This window comes from Desmodus rotundus, chromosome 1 (genome assembly GCF_022682495.2).
Source record: "Desmodus rotundus isolate HL8 chromosome 1, HLdesRot8A.1, whole genome shotgun sequence".
In the NCBI taxonomy this organism is placed as follows: domain Eukaryota; kingdom Metazoa; phylum Chordata; class Mammalia; order Chiroptera; family Phyllostomidae; genus Desmodus; species Desmodus rotundus.
The window spans coordinates 69,228,550-69,243,040 of NC_071387.1; positions in this window are offsets into that span (position 1 = coordinate 69,228,550).

Below are 14,491 nucleotides of genomic sequence, written 5' to 3' on the forward strand. Positions count from 1 at the left end.
GCAACTCAATGGAGAGAAAATGTGATGGGTTGGAGAAATCTGTTCATTCTGGTAAACTGTATGGAGGTGTCAAGGCTAAGAATAGTCATGGGCTGACATTAAATAGTAGGGACACATGCTGAGCTGGCTTACCCAAAGCTGGTGTCTACAGCAGCACACTAAATTACAATTTAGATGGGAGACCTTTTTCAGAATATTCTTAGGTCTGATCACTCAGAGACATTTCAGTTTAGAGATGCAATGTGGCCCTTGGGGGCATGAATTCCCATGAACAAGATTCATTCAGGTGCTCTTAAAAATTGTCTTTAAGCCAGAACATAGTGGAGAAAGCTATTACAATACCCTCCGGTCTGTCATCTGGGTGGAGGATCTTCCCTGAACACAGAGACAGAACCCATATTGGGCAAGGAGGCTAAGCAGTAAAGGCAACCTAAAAGGAAGTATAATGCTTTCTAAAGTTAGGGAACAATCCTGCCCTTTGAACTTTTCTAGCTTGCAGTTCTGTCTGAGAGCTTCGCTCATCACATCTTGGCAACACTCACATTCAGCCTAGGTTAAGTGTATGCCTAAATCTGTGTCAACATAAATGTCACAATTATGACAAAAATACCCATTTCCTTTGCAAGCCATGTTTACTTCCAGTCATTGCTCCTTTAAGTGGCTTGCACATGCTTAGATTTAGATGCCCAAGTAGTTAAACTGGGAGATGGGAAAAAGCAGGTCACTTCTTAGATCAGGTCTGGGAGACAATTTGTCTGTGGATGTAACTTTTCTTCTACTCAAGAGATTTTGCTGAGTTTTCAGTTAAAACACATCTTTCCCATGCTTTCAGGTTTTACCAAACTACCTTTTAAGCCTGTTTTATTTCACAAACTATCAAACAAGTTTGTTCAAAGAGATGTGTTAATTCACAGACTCACAGGGCAAGGAGCTGTAGGCTTGAGAGCTCCTGTGGCATTCAAGTAAAAAACCCGCCTCCAGGCAGCACCTTGCCAAAAACCCATCAAGAGAACTAACTGCCAGTGTAACTCTTCTAGAGCCGAAGGGTAGAAATTTTCAGTGATTTCAATGTTTAGACTCCCCATGTTGTCTATCTATATGTCTAAAAGGGAGCCCGCATCTTATTATTTTAAACTATTTCTTCACATTTTTTCACCACAGTGTTTGAACACGTGCTAATTAGCCTCTGCTAAGCAGGCTATTTCTCAGACCTTAGGTCAAATACCATTACTCTTTCCTTTTTCTCCTAGTTCCTCATATTAATATTTCAGTCAACTTCAGTGCTTTGTGCCCTTGCATTGCTGTGGCAAGAATTAGGAAAAAATGAATTTTCCTAAGCAAATAAACTACAATCTGCTTTCATCTATTTATTCAACAAACAATCATTGAAAGCTCCTATGAGGTGGACTAGCTCTAGAGACAGATTTTACAGAGGTTAAAAAAAAACAAAAAAACGAGACAATTCTGTCCTCTTGAAATGTAGAACCAATCTAGTGAGGGGAGACAGATGATCAACAAACTATGCAACTAAAATAAAAGGTATGGATTATAGCTTTTTTTGATGAGAAGAGAAAGCCATGGCAAATACAGATTGAGGAAACAAAATCAGGGGTCTGAGTTGGGAAATACTGTTTGAAATGCCTGTTAAGTTTCTATTTGATTTGTCAAATAGATCGATCCCAGAGTTGAGAAGAGATATTTAGGAAATATGAATTTTGGAGTCACCTGTTCACTCAAATTTCTCTTAGAATTAATTAACCCATATAATTTATTTTGTAATGAGGAGACTTTCATTTCCATTTCGACTAATCTCCCCACATCATACTTCTTTATCTTTCATTCAGAACAGCTGGTTCATTTCATCAAGTTTTATTCCAATTTTCTAACAACTTGACAAGTCTCTACCTGACTATATTTAATTTCTAAACTTAATGAGAAACTGTACCTTCTTCTCCCAGACTATATATTTACCAAAAGTAATCATTGTGACTTTGTGTCTTGTGTTTCATTAAGCATTTCCTATGTTTTATGTCAGTTCATTCTCCAAACATTTTATAAAATAGATGTTACTGTGGTCTATGTTTTGTTAATGAGAAATTAAAAAACAGAGACATTAAGCAAGTAGCTGCAGGTGACACAGCCAGTGTCTTAAAGACAATGTTATACCAGCTGTACAGCATCCCCAGGAGTGGAAATGTTTCCAGGTTATGGCACTTCTTAGAGATATGTAATTCCAAGTCTACAGATACTATCAAGGGCTCTTTGAGTGTCTTGCAACATCTAAAGAACTAAGCTCAAAATAAAATGAGCAGGCATCCAAAAAGGACTTCACTGAGGTTTACTAAAATGAGGAGGGATGAAAATTTGTGCAGTGCTAAGTGTCTTTGCAGAAGCATCTTACTTAGTCTTCACATGAAACAAGAGAGATAATATTGTCTGAAGTCTAAAATGAATCAAGTCACCAGCCCAATTCTTAGAAAATATGAAAGCCTGGACTTACCATGTCTGACTCCAAGACCACATTCGCTCAGTTGTGATGATCTGCTGCACCACTGAAACAGCAGTGGGTGTTTTTAGTCTTCTATTGGAAAAATCTAAACACGGAAGGAGGCTTACTGTGAAGATTAAAATGCTTTCTCCCACTGCTGTCATGAATTTGTAATTAGATAGCACTTGTGAGATAATAAGTGTGTGTGTGTGTGTGTGTGTGTGCCTGTCCCCTGGTTCCTGGCACAGAACTCCTAAAACCTTTGTCATTTCCTAAGTATAGGAGCATCTCTTGTTTTAATATTTGGCTTCTGACTGCCCCCCTCCATCCCTGACACAGAGCTGCTAAAACTCTTATAACTTCCTAAGTGATAAGAGCACTAGGATCACCCTTCGTTCTCTTGAGGGGACTCCAGTGGGCTCTTGAATGGCTCCTAGATGGGCTCCAGTCACCAGGAAGACCAAGCTATGATTAGAAGTTTGGAATTTTCAGCCTATCCACTTCTATCCTCCAGAGAGGGGAGAGGGGCTAAAAGTGAAGTTAATTATTGATCATGCCTCTATGAGGAAGCCTCCATTAAATTCCAATAGTACAGGGTTCAGAGAGGTTTCATGACACATCCACATACAGGGAGGGTGACATACCTCAGCTCCACAGCAGAAATTGTGCTCAGGACCATCCCAGCCATCACCCTATGTTTCTTTGCATCTGGCTGTCCATCTGTATCCTTTATCACACCCTTCAGTAAACTGGCAAGCATGATTCCCTGAGTTCTGTCAAACACTCTAGCAAATTAATCCAACAAGAGGAAAAGATCACAAGAACCTCAGATATACAGTCAGAAAATTTCTGATCAGTCAGAAGCACAGGTGGCAACCTGGACTTGTGATTGGCCACTGAAGTGGAGTAGGAGAAATTTGTGGGACTCAGGCTTTTACTTGTGAGAGCTGATGCTATCTCTTGGTAGATAGTATCATAATTAAGGACAACCAGTTGGTGTTGCAGAATTGCCAGATATAGAGGGAAAACCCCCACGTTTGGTGACCAGAAGTGTCAGAAGCAAAGTATTCTGTGTAAGTAGTAAAGGAGACTCAAGAGGAGAAAGACTCCTTACTCAGTACCATTTATTTATTTATTTATTTCTACTTTTATTTTATTTTTATTTTTTAAATTATTTTATTGTTGTTCAATTACGGTTGTCTGAATTTCCCCCCTCCACTCCACTCCACCCCAGCCAAACCCACCTCCTTCTCTTGCTTCCACCCTCCTCCTTGGTTTTGTCCATGTGTCCTTTATAGTAGTTTCTGAAAACCCTACCCCCCATTGTCCCCTTCCCCCTCCCCTCTGGCTATTGTTAGATTGTTCTTAATTTCAATGTCTCTGGTTATATTTTGTTTGCTTTTTTCTTTTGCTCTATCCATTTTTTAAATGATGGAAAATAACTAACACTTATTGAGGAGATAAGCTCTATACTCAGCTGTATACTCAAAGAGAAATCTTAAAAGGAGAGCAATTAAGTGATTCACCCAAAGTTGTACATAAAATTAAGGGCAAGACTGGGAGTAAACACAGGCGTTTTGCCTGCAGTCCTGTTTTCTGTATTGCCATATATGTATATAATAGAACCATTTAACTTGGGTTGTACAGTGAGACACAAAACCATGAGAACTAAATTAACCTTATCCTCTCAAAATCACCATTAACCTCTCTGCTCCTTGCCTCCATTTGGTCCTGAAAGAAATCTGGAAAACAGATTCATTTCTAAAATGGATTAATTTGTGAAATTTATACCATAGAACAAAATTATTTAGAGTCTGAAGGGGCTGTTTCCTCTTTTCCCACTTCTTACACTTTCTAAAATAAATATATATTATGTAATCCCCATAAATTATTATAATGTTTAAAATTATTTTATTGCTGTGTTTTCTACTGTGAGGACAAGTTCCAGAAAGGTTTATGTTTAAAGAGGTCATTTCAAAATTACAGTAGCTAATCCTTTTGGGTGGATTCCAAGAAATACCTGCTTTACTATAAATTTTTCTCTGTCATGAAAAGAATCCAAGAATATAGCAAGCTTGGGTCTATTACATACCTATTTCAAAATATGGAAACAAATGAATTGAGACTGAACTTTCATATGATAACTAGGACCAAAAAAAGAAATCCCCAACCTATGAGAAAGCAAGGAAGGAACTGATTGGGGGAGCAAAGTCTCTTCTAGAGAAAAGGAATTGTGACAGTAGTTTAAAATAACTTAGAGCAATTTATAACTTCAAGTGATTTTATTACACATTCCAATATTTGGTCTTGACAAAGCCTGATCAGGTAAGCAGAAGTACTATTATTGTTCAAAGTACAGATAAAGGAATTGAAGCTGCAAGAGATTAAGTGGTCCTCCAAGAAGCAAACCCCAAGATAGCATTAGAACTTCCAGAAATTTATTACCACAGGGGCCAGGAAAAATAAGGAGAGCCCTTGGGCTGCAATATAGGTCTGACACTTGTGGAGAGAATGAAGGAAAAAGAATTGGGTATAAAGACTCTTGGGCTACAGCACAGTTGCAAGAAAGTTTCAGCCAAAGGACTCTTATTGGAAGACAAAGCCCATTGTCTTGCCAGAATGGGCCTGCTTTCACAACCCTACTGTGCTCAGTCTTTGGGGGAGAGCAGCCCACAGAAAGCATGGCCTCAAAGTCTACACAGTCAGGAGTCCAGAGGGGTAGGAGTTGTGAATGTTAATCAATGACCATCCTCATAGCTGTCAATTGGACCAGAACGTTTTCAGGACTGCCAAACCCCCCCCCAGATCACCCAAATAACAGGTAGAAATGATGACCCAGAAGCCTCCTCACATCTGGTAGAGTATTTTATGCAGTCTTTAATGTGAATGACACTTATAAATTTTTGTAACTGGAATCATGTGATCGTTGAATACAGTCACATGAGTTGTCAGACTCTGTTATTTTTTTAAAAACCAAATCTCTAATAGTTATTCATACAAGAAATAAGTTGTGCAGTGACTCTACTGAAATGTTTCAGATGCACAGAAAATACTAATGGGAAAAAATAAACTCCTGCAATTTTTGAAGAAAACAACCATTGATTAGTCACTATTTGCCTCCCACTCTAAATTGTGATACAGGTATTTGTAAGGCTCACTAGGCGAAACTTGATGGATACATAACATTCTAGAGCCTATTTCCTTTTACTCATATATCTATTTAAATAAATATACAGAAATGACTTTTATATAATAATCATTCCTCAAAAGAAATAACTGATATATTTATATTTATTAAGTACCAGCTGTGTAATGTATCACAAAGAAACTCTCATTTTGTTCTGAAAACAAGTCTCTAGATACACATAATTCCTTCAAAGAGCATTTATATGAGTAAATGCACTTGAAAACATTAACAACTTGAGTCTAACAGAGCATAGCAAAGTCTAGATTTAAATTGTTTGTCAAAAAGAGGTGCATCATAGCCAATAAAAATACACCTTAAAATACTATGGCTTTAGACATGGCCATTTGATTGCTTAAATAATATTTTTACTACTTGACTGAATATGCAGACTTTTTTTAAGGCAGACCATTAAGAAATAGGGAAGTTTTAGAAGTGATGCGTTGCCACGATTGTCTTTGTAACATGGTTCTCCCTGTTCCCCACCTATCCCCATTTCTGATAAAATGGCCAGATAGGAATTCTTCTCAGCACTATGGATCATAAGAATTCTATTGAATTACATTTTTATGACCATGCTTTTAGAGATTGCAAATGAAATCAGACAATTTTTTAATCTAATGGAATAAAAATTTGATCTATCCACAAATATGTAGAAAGTTGACTGAAAGAAATCAAATGTAATTTTCAGTTTTTCTTACATGTCACAATATCCATATCACTGTATGTGCTTGTTTTTGTGCTTAAAATACTCTTCTCCATATTTCTGCCATTGAAATCACCTTTAAGATTCAGTTAAGTTTACCTTTTCTTCTTTTCCTGTGAAGTGTCAGCACTTCCACAAAACACCCTTCCTTATTGCGCCAGGGCAGTTGGCCCTTTTTCTGCACAATACCCGACTCTTGGTGCAATAGCTCCATTACACCTGTCATCATACCACTGTGCACTTACTCATTTGTCTGCCTTCAGTGACAGCCAGGAAATTCCTTGAGGACTGAAACTTGCTTGTGCTCAGTTTTGTCTCTTTACTGCCTGAAACTTAAATGTTTGCTGAATGGAGACAAGACTACATGACAGAATGCAAACAGCATGGAGAAATTAACTACGGATCTTAGTGGTGCCCATTTGTACATACTCTAATTTTCTTTGCTCAAATGTAATCATAAAAGTTTTGCAAAAATTTCATTTATTTTTACATTATTATAACCATCAAAACCAAACCAGAGAGACTAAACCATACTTACAGTATGTTCTCAAGGTAACATTCAAAATAATATAGAGATGGTAGAAAGATAAATAGCAAGATAGATAATGTATGCAAAAAGTAAGGAAGTAAATATTTTACTACATTTCTAACACCCCCAAAATAACCAAAGTTTTGAAAAATATTGACACATTTCATTTGACTAGAAACAGAACAGAAATGACATACTAAACATGGCTTTAGTATTAAGTAAACTTTCTTCTTTTCACTAACCTTGAACTTGTGTTGTCTTAATGTGTCCAAATATAGCATAAAATTTCATCTGTGGAACAAAATTGACTAATTGCATCATAAGTCTTCCATAAATTGTGGTAAAGTGATACAGTGGTTTTAATTTTGTAGAGGCTGCAATAGAACAATATAAATAATCTTGTTACATTTGGCTTCCTATTTTATAGTTTATGCATCATATCATATATAGTAGACTGTAAAACTGTTGATCTTAGTCCTCCATATAAATTTCCCAAAGCATTGCCCAATATCTTGCATATAACAGATGCTAATACATGTTTACTTACATATAAGAAAAACAAATTGAAAGAGAAAATAAATATCTTGAAAACAAATGAAAAAATCAATTTGTGGGTTTCTTTCTGCCAAATGCAAAGTAACCATTCTGTCTTAATATAGCCCTACAATGGTTTCATCTTTCCTGTACACCACCAAAAAGTGTTCATTTATCTGCCATTAAGCATGCATCATCTGAGTTGTATTATGTTATAAATCTAAAAATGTAGTATAGAAAATCACTGTGTCCTGCGTTCCTATAATAACTTTGCAGAAGACCAAAGCAATCTGGTCATCAGGAAAAATCAAATCAAAAATCTTTCTGGGAATTAAAAGAAGGAAAATGCTGTGTATTAATTCCTAAGAAAACATGACTCTGCACTTATAAGTTTATGTATTCCAAATGTGTTTGTACAAAGAACACATTGTTATATGGTAGAAACAGATTGTTTTATAGTAGAAAAACTACACAGAGTTGGATAAGGCAAATCCATCTATTGTTATTTACCTATGTGACCTTGCACATTGCCCTTCACCTCTCAGATTCAGTTTTGTTTTGGTTTTTTTTTTAGTTTTTTGTTTTGCATGTATACATAGCTTGCCAAGTTTTTCTATGGAATAAATTAAACAATGCATATTAAACACATGTTAATCCTAAACTAGGTTATTCAGAAGCTATTATTATACCGTGTTTATAAATCACACATAAACACATAGACACACAATATTCACAAGAGGATTAAAATATATCCATGGAATGAGCATATGTGCATTCCACAAGTAGCACCGCATCCTTGCAGGTTGCTGTCACATTGCATTTGTATCTGTGAGCATTAGTGCCATTTTCGCATACCTGTTAAGCAATCTTCTATTATTACTTTGCAACACATCATTTATGTCTCTCTCTTTACTAACATAAGACCATTATCTTGCCATTCAACAATGACAATGATTCATCCAAGATCCCAAATAGCATCTTCTTGATATAAGCAGAAAAATCCCCAATAAAGTTGCTCTTTTTTTATAGATACATTCTACATGTACCTTGAATTCAGTTCCTGAGAAAAACTCATAAAATGTATTCAGTAGCACAAACCACCAGGGATTCATTGTATCTTCTCAAAGGGTAGACTACAAAAGAATTTTTTTTCTTTATCAGTTACATGTAAATTTTAATACTAGAGACTATTCTACATGGAAAGTACAATATGGTGGCAGTTGGGCCTAAGGAAGGGAGCAGGGAAAGAGGACTGCAAGTGATTAATTTAGTAGCTAAATGAATCCATGGCCTGTTTTTCCAGTTTTTTATCAGGGTAGAATTGAAATGCAGAGAGGTGAAAGGGTTTTCCTGCAGTTTTTGATATGGCGGTCTCGTTTTCAGTGCCAAATCAGGACCTGTCATCTAAGTGAATTTTTCTTTGACTTGTAAATTTATATGTGAATATTTATTATCGGTTAAAGCTGACTTGTATTGCATGCTCATGATTATACCATTATACCATTTATTTTTTAAATCCTCACCCAAGGATATGTTTACTGATTTGAGAGAGAGAGAGAGAGAGAGAGAGAGAGAGAGAGAGAGACGTTGATGTGAGAGAGAAATACTGATAGATTACCTCCCTTATGCTGACCAGGGATCAAACCCTCAGACTTTTGGTGTAGGAGACGACACTCCAACCAGCTGAGCCACCCAGCCAAGGCTGTGTCATGTTATTTAATCATTACAATAACTTCACGTAGCAAGTTGACACAGGTAAACAAATCTTAGGTCATGTAGAGTATTACTGAAAGAGCATGGATTTTAATCTAAGTGTATTTGAACCCCAAACTTCTGTTCTTGACAACTTTATGTGGCCGGTCAGACATGAAATTAACACTTAGGGACACAATTATCAAATCCCCTTTATTGGCAAATTTCTTTGGAAAGGGGAGGGAATGCTTGTTATTGCCTTTCCTTTGTAAACATAGACCTAGTAAATACTAAGACTCTCTGGATAAGTGTTGGGGGGCTTTAATGCAGTCCCCCGGTCCACCATGGATGAAGAATAAGACTACCAAGACTTGATCTGCTTGGGGAGGAGAGGTGGCCGATTCTCTCAAAGGAGAAGGGCCAGAAGCCTTTTCCTCAATGGGCTTTTATTGGGTTTAATTTGCATAGGAATACAGGGCATATACATAAAGCTCATCAATCATTGTTAGGCAGTAATAATCAAACAGTAGATAACATTCAAAGAACTCTGAGGACTTACTTAGAGTCAAGATCAGTGAGCTAAAAGGCCGTAAAACTTTGGGGAAACAAGCTCATTTCAGGCTTGGACCCTTATCATTTAAATTGAGGGTATTAGCAAAGCAGGTTTCACAGGATTTTATGCATTCTTTATTAGCCTGATCACCCTGGGGGAATCTGCCCTTTCCAGTACAGGGCCACACCCTCCTAGGGCATTGTTTCAGGCTTAAGGTAGTCGAAAGTAAGGCAGCCAAGAGATTAGGAGACTTCTTGCAGACAGAATGAGGATTCAGGCTATTTCAAAGCCGAGGGGCGAGGGTCCATCACCCGCTTTTTCCACAGCCTCCCGAGTCCTTCCCTGCGAGTTTATTCCTGGTGACCAGAGCCTGCCTTAGGTTGATCCTCCCTTGAGGATTCTTACCTGTCATTGGCTAACTGGCCAAGCTCAGGGCCAAGCAGGGTGAAGTGGGCAGAGGTGGCACACCTGCCAGGGAGATAAGCTTTTTCTCCTTAGTGGCTTATGGTCCCAACTCTGACTCAGCCTTAACCATGGGGGGTAACAGCCTCTGAAACCAGGCAGGGCGGTTCCCAACAGATAAGAAGATTGTGATGGTTTGTGGGTGAGCAGAGGGCTTACTGCTTGGGCCCCTCCACGGTTGCCCTCAGGAAGCTTCAACATCTGGCTATACCAGGGGGACCCAAATATGGAATGTATTTATTAAAAATTGTGTGCTTATTCTTACATGTTTAAACTTCAGTCAACTTCGAAGTACTCTCCATTTGATGCAATACACTTACTGAGACTTTTTTCCATTGCTCAAACAGTTTTTGAACTGTCTGTTTTGATGTTTTTTAGTGTTTCTGCCATTTTTTTGTTTCACCTCTTCCACATCAGTAAAACATTTCCCTCTGAGTACTTTTTTTCATCTGGAGGAAAAAAAAAAGTTGCTCGAGGTGAGATCCTGTGAATGGGGAGGGCGGGGCATCGGGAGTCATGCCGTTTTTGGTCATATTGCTGAACACTCAGCACAGTGTAAGCAGGGGAGCTCATAAATCACCCATCATGAAATGAGCAAATGCTTTGAAAGAGCCTTTTAAAAAAATTAACTGAAGCTGAATGCAGCCTCTCACAACAGCACCTACTGGTACACTGATAAAGATGGGTTCCTAAAATACCTAGCAGGGGAAGCCTGAACTACAAGGGATCTACCTTCCAGAAGATAATTCCAGGGTTTGGGGGCCCCCCCCATAATAATGGCTTTCCCCTCCACTCTATTAGATGCCAAGTACAGTTTGGGGCCTAATGGATGCTTAGGAAGTAGTTCATTATTCCTCCCCTAAAGGATTTCTGTCTGCCTCTAAATCACCTTATGGGTAACTCTGTTGTCTCAGGAAGTTTGCTCCAGAGAAGAAATTTACAATTTCTAATCACAGACCAAGGAGTGGCTTACTCACCCAAAGGATGCAATCTATTCATGCTGACACAGGCTCTCTAATGCAAAGATTATAAAGTATTCATAAGCCTTCCCTTTGCCTCAAAATAGAACCCATTTCTCCACTTGGATACAGTATTAGAGCTTTAAATGCCTCCACAATGAACTGCTCACTTCTGGGTTCTAATTGTTTCTCTCCCTTCCTTGGGGGGTGACTCTGAGATGCTGGGCTTTTCTTAGCCATCTGTCCTTTACACTTGCTCTTGACTCATACCCGGGTCACTTTTTCTTTCAGCCTTGTTTGTAGTTCTTCTGGAGGAGCAGGCTGCAGAGTTGACTCCCCAGGGGAAAGAAAGTTAAATAGTCATCAGAGAGATAGTGTGGGCTTGTGGGATCTGGAGGAAGGCAAAGTGAATATATGGTAATGAAAAAAATTAAACATGCTAATTTTAATACTTTAACAAGCACTAGCATGTCCGTAGCCCCTTACAAAATGTAGTCTTCTTGAAGCTGGATATAGTTGTTTTAGTCATGCATGATTCTTACCCCTATGTCATTAAATTAGGATATGATTACTTCCCACAGCCAAAATAGCTCCCTTGGGCACTAAGTAATATAATTTATTTCATAAATATGATCAAAACACCTTTATTAGATTGCAGTGACTGGGGGGGAAAACAGTATTTTATCAATGTTTTAGTATTGACTCTGTTTTATTACATTTAATCAGAGTGGGATTTTGACAGCAACCCAGAGATACACTCTAAACTTTTATCCTTGCTTCAGCTACCTTGCTTGAAAGATGCTTGTTTTGTTTTGCTTTTAATGCAGAAACCAAACAGTTTGTGACAGATCCTTTTGAAAACTACAAGGTCTACATGTTTAGTTCATCTTAGACACGGGCTCCTGCTGGGTTTTGCCTGGCTGGTTCACGTGAACAGGACCGCAGCGAACTTAGTGTGCCGAGCCCATGGCGGAAGGCCCAGGGACACACTGTGTTCCTCCTTCCCTTCTTTTCTTTCTTTCCTATTTTTAACACTTATAAATTGATCACCCGAGTATATGGCAGTCAACAAAACAAATCCTTTGCTTTATGGGTCTAGAGTATAGACATTAAAAATAAAGAGATATGGGCTACAACAGGGACTGGGTCGCTCACCCAGCACAGGTGTCCGGATGTCTGTTCTCTGTAAGTGCTGGTAGGGACCACTTCGGGTTTCAACCTTCGTGGTGTCAGGCAGTCGGACTTGAACATTCCGTAATGTTTTCCCCTGAGGATGATCAAAATAGGATGTCAACTCATTTCTAGTTGAGGCATAAAAAGAATTACTGGGCAATTTTAAAAGAGGAATTAAAGATCATTTAAAAAAAACCAAAAGCTGGTTCCGGCACTTACTAGCAGGGGAACTTAGTCAAGGTTTCTGACATACGTGTCTCAGTTTGTTGTACTTTGAAATTATGATAAGTGCACCTGTCTCCTCAGGTCATTGTATGAGTTAAGTGAGTTAGTATTTGCCACATACCTTGAATGGTGCTTGTGGCATGCAGTGAGGAACATACGAATGTTAGTTATTTGTTCTGGTCTCCTGCCTGAGACTTCAATTTTTTATCTCTGTTGGCCAGCTTCTGCCTAAACAACTTCACTGGTGGAATTCTGAACATTCTAAAGGACACTTTTGAACTTTGACTGTTGCTTTGCCAGTTATTGCCCTTCCTCACGTAGATCTGAAACCTCACTCTCTCTCATGTGGTTTCTACTCTATGGTTTTGCCTCTTGGGGATCAATTCAAAGTAATTCCAGTCTTTCTCCTATAGGATGCACCCCAGATATTTGAAAAGAGTGCCCACTATTTGCAGAGTACTTTTCACAAGGCTAAATATCATAGGTCCTACAATTTTGTCTCAAAAGACATGGTTTCCAAGTTAGTTCTAGCCTCATGCCAGGTTTCTGAAAGGACACACAACAGTTCGTTCTTCATCTAATGCGGCTTGGAGTTTCCTAACCATCCCAAGTGCTCTCCTCTGATCAATTTTCCCTTTATCCATTCTAGGATGGGATGCCCGGGTGTGAATAAATAGCCTTCTGGGCACTGGCATTGCAATATGCAAGTAACAAGACAGAAGAGGTCCTGCACTCATGGAACGTACATTCCAATGGGGAAGACAGACAAATCAAACAGAGGGGTAAGAAAGTTCGAGATAGCGCTGTTTGAGAGTGAATGGACAGGGAGGTGATACTGAGATAAGGTCTCCAGGTTGAGGAGGAGTCAACTGTGTGACTAGCTGGGAAGGAATATTGCAGCAGAGGGAATATCAGGTGCAAATGCCCTGAGCCGAGGGATCAAGCAGCAGAATGAAAGCTCAGGTTGCTGGAGCAGAGTCAATGAGGGGAAGAAGCAGAGTACCATAAGGTGAGGGTTTAGGTCTCTGCTCACCACATGGTTGGAAGGGACACTTCCCAAACTCCCCAGTCTCTTTTCTTGACATTGCCCATACTCAACCTTCACTCAAGCTGTGCTTGTGTTCTTATAGGGCCCTTGATGGAGAAGTGTTTTAAAAATATACAAGATACCCAAACAAAACAATTGCAAAAAATATTTTAATAGATTGCTTTTTTAGATTTCTAGTGCCATGTTCTCTCACACTTCTGTTCCTTTGTATGTACGGTTTTCTCCACTTGGAATCCAACCCAACCGAGAGTACTCAGAGGTACTATCACCTCTGAGAGGCCTTCTCTGCCCTTTGAATGGCCCCATACTTCAATAATGGAGGGACCCTCCACTATTTCAGCACCCGTTCAGATTTTTAGATTAGGCATGTGCCAGTCACCCTTGAAACTGATTACTTACTTCCTTATCTCCCTCCATTAGTCTTGAGCTTATTGCAGGAAGAAAATTCATCTTGTGCAGCTAACCCCAGAATTAGCAAGGAGCTTGAAACTTAGTCGGTCAACAAACATTTGCTGCATGATTAAATATTATCTTAATGACTATATCTCCATAAGAGTACAATGTGCATTTGGAATGGTTGAGTTTTCTGTGTTTGAAGACATCCCTTGCCTTGCATCTGTCCCCCACTAAGAACCTCAATGAGACAGAAATGAAACAGAAATGAATGTCAATGAGACATTCAATGAAACAATGAATGTTTGGAATGAATTTCCAAACATTCCTTAGAGGGCAATAGTGACTCCAGTTGAGAACCTTTATTGGTTCATTAACTTATTTATTCTTGTAACAGCTTTGCGTCAGTCCTAGATGCCAAGCCCCAAGACCAATCTACGTGTTTGAATAACACTGGAGCAGCAATTCACTACTTCTCATTCCATCCGTCTTGAGTCATCACTGAAAGACAGTTCGTCCTCATTACATCAAAACGTGCCTCTCTG